This window comes from Grammomys surdaster, unplaced genomic scaffold (genome assembly GCF_004785775.1).
Source record: "Grammomys surdaster isolate TR1022 unplaced genomic scaffold, NIH_TR_1.0 65, whole genome shotgun sequence".
NCBI lineage: Eukaryota > Metazoa > Chordata > Mammalia > Rodentia > Muridae > Grammomys > Grammomys surdaster.
The window spans coordinates 10,191,105-10,196,667 of record NW_021604567.1 but is presented as its reverse complement, the minus strand read 5'-3'; the positions used below and the strand labels follow the sequence as shown (position 1 = coordinate 10,196,667).

Sequence of the window (5,563 nt, the reverse complement as noted above, 5' to 3'; positions counted from 1 at the left end):
TCCTCTGAGTCACCTACATGTCAACTGGGAACTAGGTTAATGAAGAGTTCAGGCAGAGAGTACAGCAATGTAACTTCTCTGAATATCAAATAATATTCACAATATCAAAGTTTCACCAGCTGGGAACTATACAGACATTTTAACATAGGAAATATCAGTGAATTGGTTAGTTGGTTTCTCATACAAACATTTTCCTAATAGAATTCTTTGTAATTTTAAGAAAATTGTCAACTAAATTCTGAAAAGATTCATAGGGGCCAATTTAATTTAACATGCTTATTGAAGATCTGGAAAGCCACTGCAAATGTTATGTGTAAGTCTGTGTTATAAATGTTGTCTTTAAAATATATTGTGACAGCATAAATATATATTTATTTATCTCTTTTTTCTCTCTCTCTCTCATGCTTCATTTTCTATCCATACTTTTCCTTCTCCCGTGGTTGTATCAAGATGCTGCTCTCCCTTCAATACTGTTAAATTTATATGATCAATGCCAGTTGCTGAACTTCATTTTAGAAAAAGTTAAAACATCGCAGTGTAGAAATAACCAAAGGAATATGATGGAGAAACAAAAGTGAAGACAACAGAAAATGCTACCCCTGAAAACCTTAGTCTTGAGTGCAGATAGGCAGTTCAAGAAATGTATACTGAAAATGTGAAAAAATGGATTTAGAGAACAAGAATATTTTAAATCTAAGGATTTTTCTGGATTTTACAAGATAGTAATTTGCCTACATCTATGCATCTGATAATATATCTCTGCTATTCATCTCATGTTCCATTCAAGAGTTAAATATGAAGGAAGCTACCTGGCAGGGAGAGAGGGAGAATAGAGAGTAGAATAGAGAGTTAGGATCAGGTGTAGGGAAGGGCAGCTGAGATGGCTAGATGGCCATGAAAATCTGCCAGTGATGAGAATGATGAGGTGGTGGGCATTTCTGAACAAGATAGAGACTTGGGATAAGGGTTACCTTGGCTGTGACTCACAACATTGGGAATATGGAACCTGAAGAGGCCACCTCCTGTAGCCAGGTAGGAACCCTTATGGAGCAATATAGATAACACAGCCACAAAACTTTCAACCCAAAATTTATTCTATCTAGTGAAATTGCAGGCACAGGTGTTAGAGGAGAGATTGAGGGAATTGACACCCATTCCATGGGCAAATATCAATCTATAACACTATTAAAGATACATTGTTATGCTTGCAGATAGGAGCATGTAGTCCTCTGAAAGGATCCACCCAGTAGCTGACTCAGACACAGCCACAGTAAAAGGGTGGATGGAGCTTGGAGACTCCAATGGAAGAATAGGAGAAAAGACTGTAGATACCGAAGGGGATAGGTACTCCACAGGAATACCAACAGAGTCAAATAGCCTGCACCCTTGAGGTTCTCAAAGTCTGAGGCACCAACCAAAAAATGCTATACACACTTGCTGAACCTAGGCCTCCCCACATGTATGTAACAAATGTGCAGCTTGTTCCTCATGTGGGTCCCAAACAACTGGAATGGGGGCTATCCTAAAACCTGTTGCCTGTGTATGGGCTATGTTCTTCTAGATGGGCTGGCTTGTTTGGTTTTAGTGGGAGAATAAGTCTCTAGCCTCACAGACACTTGAAGTGCCAAGATGGGGGGATACCAATCCTCAGGGGAGAAGGAGAAAAGGAATAAGGGGAAGAATTTTGGAAGGGGGTGACTAGAAGGGAAGCAGTAAGCAGGATGTAAAGTGAATAAGTAAAACAATAAAAACAAACAAACAACAATAAAACAAAAAATGAGGACATGATTAATTTTACAGGCAAATGGATGGAATTAGAAATTATCAAACTGAATGAGGCAACCCAGCTCCCAAAAGATATTCATGTTATGCACTCACTTATATGTGGATATCAGCTAAAAAGTACAGAATACCCAGGATACACCCCATGATATTCCTTAAAGTAATCAAACAATATAGAAGGTCCAAGTGAGGATGTTTGAATACCACTTAGAAGCGAGAACAAAATAACCACAGGAGGTAGTGGGAGGGAATGACTTGGGTGGTAGAAGAAAGCAGGAGGGGAAAACGGGGACAGGATCCAGTATATGAGGAGAGGAACAGGAGAGAAGCCAAGGGCCAGGAGAATGAGTGGAAATATGCAGCTGCCAGAAGTAGGGCAACCTCTACAAAGTCCTAGAGACTTGGGATGTAGGATGTGGGAGTCCCACAACACAATATGGGCAACCATAGCCAAAATGCCCAAGAGTGGAGAGATGGAACCTGAAGAGACTACCTCCAGTAGTTAGACATTGGGAGGATGAGATCACCAACCCACCTTCAAAATTTTTAACCCCAAATTGTTCCTGTCCAATAGAACTGCAGAATAAAAATGGAGCAAAGACTGAAGGAGTGGGCAACCATTGACTGGCCCAACTTGGGATCTATTAAACCATGACTCTATTAATGATGTTATATTGTATTTGCTGACAGAAACGTAGCTTGGTTGTCTTCTGAGAGACTCTACTTGCAGCTGTCTGAGACAGATGCACATACTTACAGCCAACCATTGGACTGTGGTCAGGACCCCTGTGGAAGAGTTAAGGGAAGGAATGAAGGAAATGAAGGAAATGGCAACCCCATAGGAAGACCAACAGTGTTAACTAATCTGGATACCTGGGACCTAACAGAAACTAATCAAACAACCAAAGAGCATACAGGGGCTGGTTTGTGACCCCCTCCCCTCATATGTAGCAGAGGACTGCCTTGTCTGGCCTCAGTTGGAGAGGATGTGGTTAATCCTGTAGATACTTGAGTCCCCAGAAAAGGAAGATGCCTGGGGAGGGGGAGCACTTTCTCAGAGGTAAAGAGAAGGGAGTATTCAGAATGAAAACAGGCAGGGGGACACAAGAAGGGGAAGGTCAAAGTCTGGAATTAAAGGGTTAATTAAAAATGTTATATTCAAAAATAAAATAAATAAAATGCAAAACAAAAAAACATTTACACTCAAGGGCTTGAATTTTTTTGATGTATGATCATTTACACAACTTTTGCAAATAAATCAAACTCATTTTGGATTAAAACAAGGAAAGAAAAGATATCATACTTACTCTCTTGCAGTTAAGTCTGTTAGAACAACTTCAGAAGTTTCAATCAGTGAATAGTATGAGAGATGGAAGTATTAAAAAAAATATATGATCTGAACGTATAAAACCTGTTTGCCTGAAGCTATTTTCCAAACTACATATTGAAACGTCTGAGTCTATACAATAAAAGTAGTTTGAGAAATGAAGTAACATAAATATGTTATGAGTCCCTCAAAGGACTAGCCAATTAATTTCAAGACATAAAATATTCATACAAGAAAAATACCCCGGAGGATATCAATTAAGAGAAAAATAAATTCAAAGCAACAGAGTAAAAAATATTAGCAAATTCAAATATTTTAAAATTTATAACATTTAAGTGTAAAAAAATCAACTACACTATAAAAATAGTAATTATAATAAAGAGAAGAGAATAGTTATGTTTTGGGATATCTGATTTTAGTGGAAATGACAAAGTTACATCTTTTTAACTGAAAATGTATGAATAGTTTATACAGAAATTAGTAGAATGTTTCTACAAAAAAAGGAAGAATAAAATATAGTACTCTTCAGTTTTCTTTGTTTGTACATATACTAAAATTGGAATGATACAAAGAATAGCCTGGTCCCTATGCAAGGGTGATATGCACATTTGTGGTTCATTTCATGTTTTGAAGATAGGAGAGAACATGGAAAGAATCTAGAAGAAGTAGAGGAAGTTGAAAGCATAATCAGGATGTATTATGTGAGAAAAATCTATTTTCAATAAAAGGATATAATAAAGCATTCAAAAGACAAGAGAGAATAAAATGATTATAATGTTGCACACTTTTGAAAGTAGGGACTTATAATTGGGACTGATTAAATAACTCAAAGGAACACATTAAATATACAAAAACTTTCAAATGCTCCATTATTACTGCTTACAACATATATGCAAATATAATATCCTAACAGGCTTATAAGAAGTTGTTTGTCCAGTGTAGGAGAATTCCAAGGCAGTGAGACATGAGTGGGTGGGTATGTTGGAAAGCATACTCACAGAGGCAGGGGCAAGGTGGATTGGGTGGAAGATTTCAGAGGGGAAATCAGGAAGGAAGGACAACATTTGAAATGTAAATAAGAAAAATAACCAATAAAAAAATCTGAAAAAATCAGACTAAAGACACTGAGGTCGGTCAAACTTAAGGAGACACAGTAACTGAAGGCTGATGACAATATTTTCTTTTTTTAAAAAAAATAATTTATTTTTTCTCAAATCGTAATTCATTCACACAGGGATTATAAACACAGAAAGGCAGGATGTGGGGAAGGGAATGACACTGGAGTGTGGGTGTTCAGGGGGAATACAGATATCTTTCAGAACCAGGTATTGGCTGGGTGAAGGTTCAGGGGACAAGTCACTATGACTCTGCCTATGACTCACTTATCCTTATCTAAGTTGGTATTGTCTGCCAAGGCTACCTATTTACAAGGTCTATGACTGCTCAGGCTTGTAAATTTCCACAAAAGCGCTGCCTGTTTACAATATTTTCTGTTCTTTCAAAGTTTGACCTATAATAATTCAGTTTAAATGTAGGTTTTTTTTCTTTTATTGTTTTTTTTTCTTACATTTCAAATATTATCCCCTTTCCAGGTCTCAGGTCTCCACTCTGGAACTACCTATCCCATCACCCCCATCCCCTTTCCTCTATGAGGGTACCCCCGCCCACCTACTTTCCCACCCTGCAATTTCCCCACACTGAGGCATCAATCCCCTCAGTCCCAAGGGCCGCTCCTCCCACTGATGTCCAACAAGGCCATCCTCTACCATATATGTGGCTAGAGGTATGGGTCTCTCCATGTGTAATCTTTGTTTTGTGGTCCAGTCCCCTGGAGCTGAAGAGGGTCTGGTCAGCTTACACTGTTGTTCTCCCCATGACACTACAAACCCACTCAGCTCCTTCAGTTCCTTCTCAGATGCTTACATTCAGGCTGTGCTCAGTCCAACGATTGGCTGTCGATATCCTCCTCTGTATTTGTCAGGCTCTAGCAGAGTCGCCCAAGAGACAGCTATATCAAGCTTCTGTCAGCAAGCACTTCTTGGCATTCACAATAGTGTCTGGGTTTGGAATCTGTATATGGGATGGATGCTTAGGTGGGGCAGTCTCTGGATGGCCTTTCCTTCAGTCTGTGCACAACACTTAATCTTCACATTTCCTCCTGTGAGTATTTTGTTCCACCTTCTAAGAAACTCTGAAGCATCCACACTTTGATCTTCCTTCTTCTTGAGTTTCATATGTTCCGTATATTGTATCTTGGGTATTCTGAACTTTTGGGCTATTATCCATTTTTCATTGAGTGCATACTATGTGTCTTCTTTTGTGACTGGGTTACCTCAGGATGATATTTTCAAGTTCCATCTATTTGCCTGAGAATGTCATGTAGTCATTGTTTGCAATAGCTGAGTAGTGCTCCATTGTCTAAATGTATCACATTTTCTGTATTCATTCCTCTGT

At 38.6% G+C, this 5,563-nt stretch overlaps 1 non-coding gene across 1 annotated transcript; it reads left to right on the top strand.

The window, feature by feature from the left end:
- The first annotated feature begins 3,637 nt into the window (after nt 1-3,637).
- LOC114625275 lies at nt 3,638-3,739 on the top strand. Its single transcript, XR_003712044.1, has one exon. It is a non-coding gene; the product is annotated as a U6 spliceosomal RNA (small nuclear RNA).
- The last annotated feature ends 1,824 nt before the right edge of the window (nt 3,740-5,563 follow it).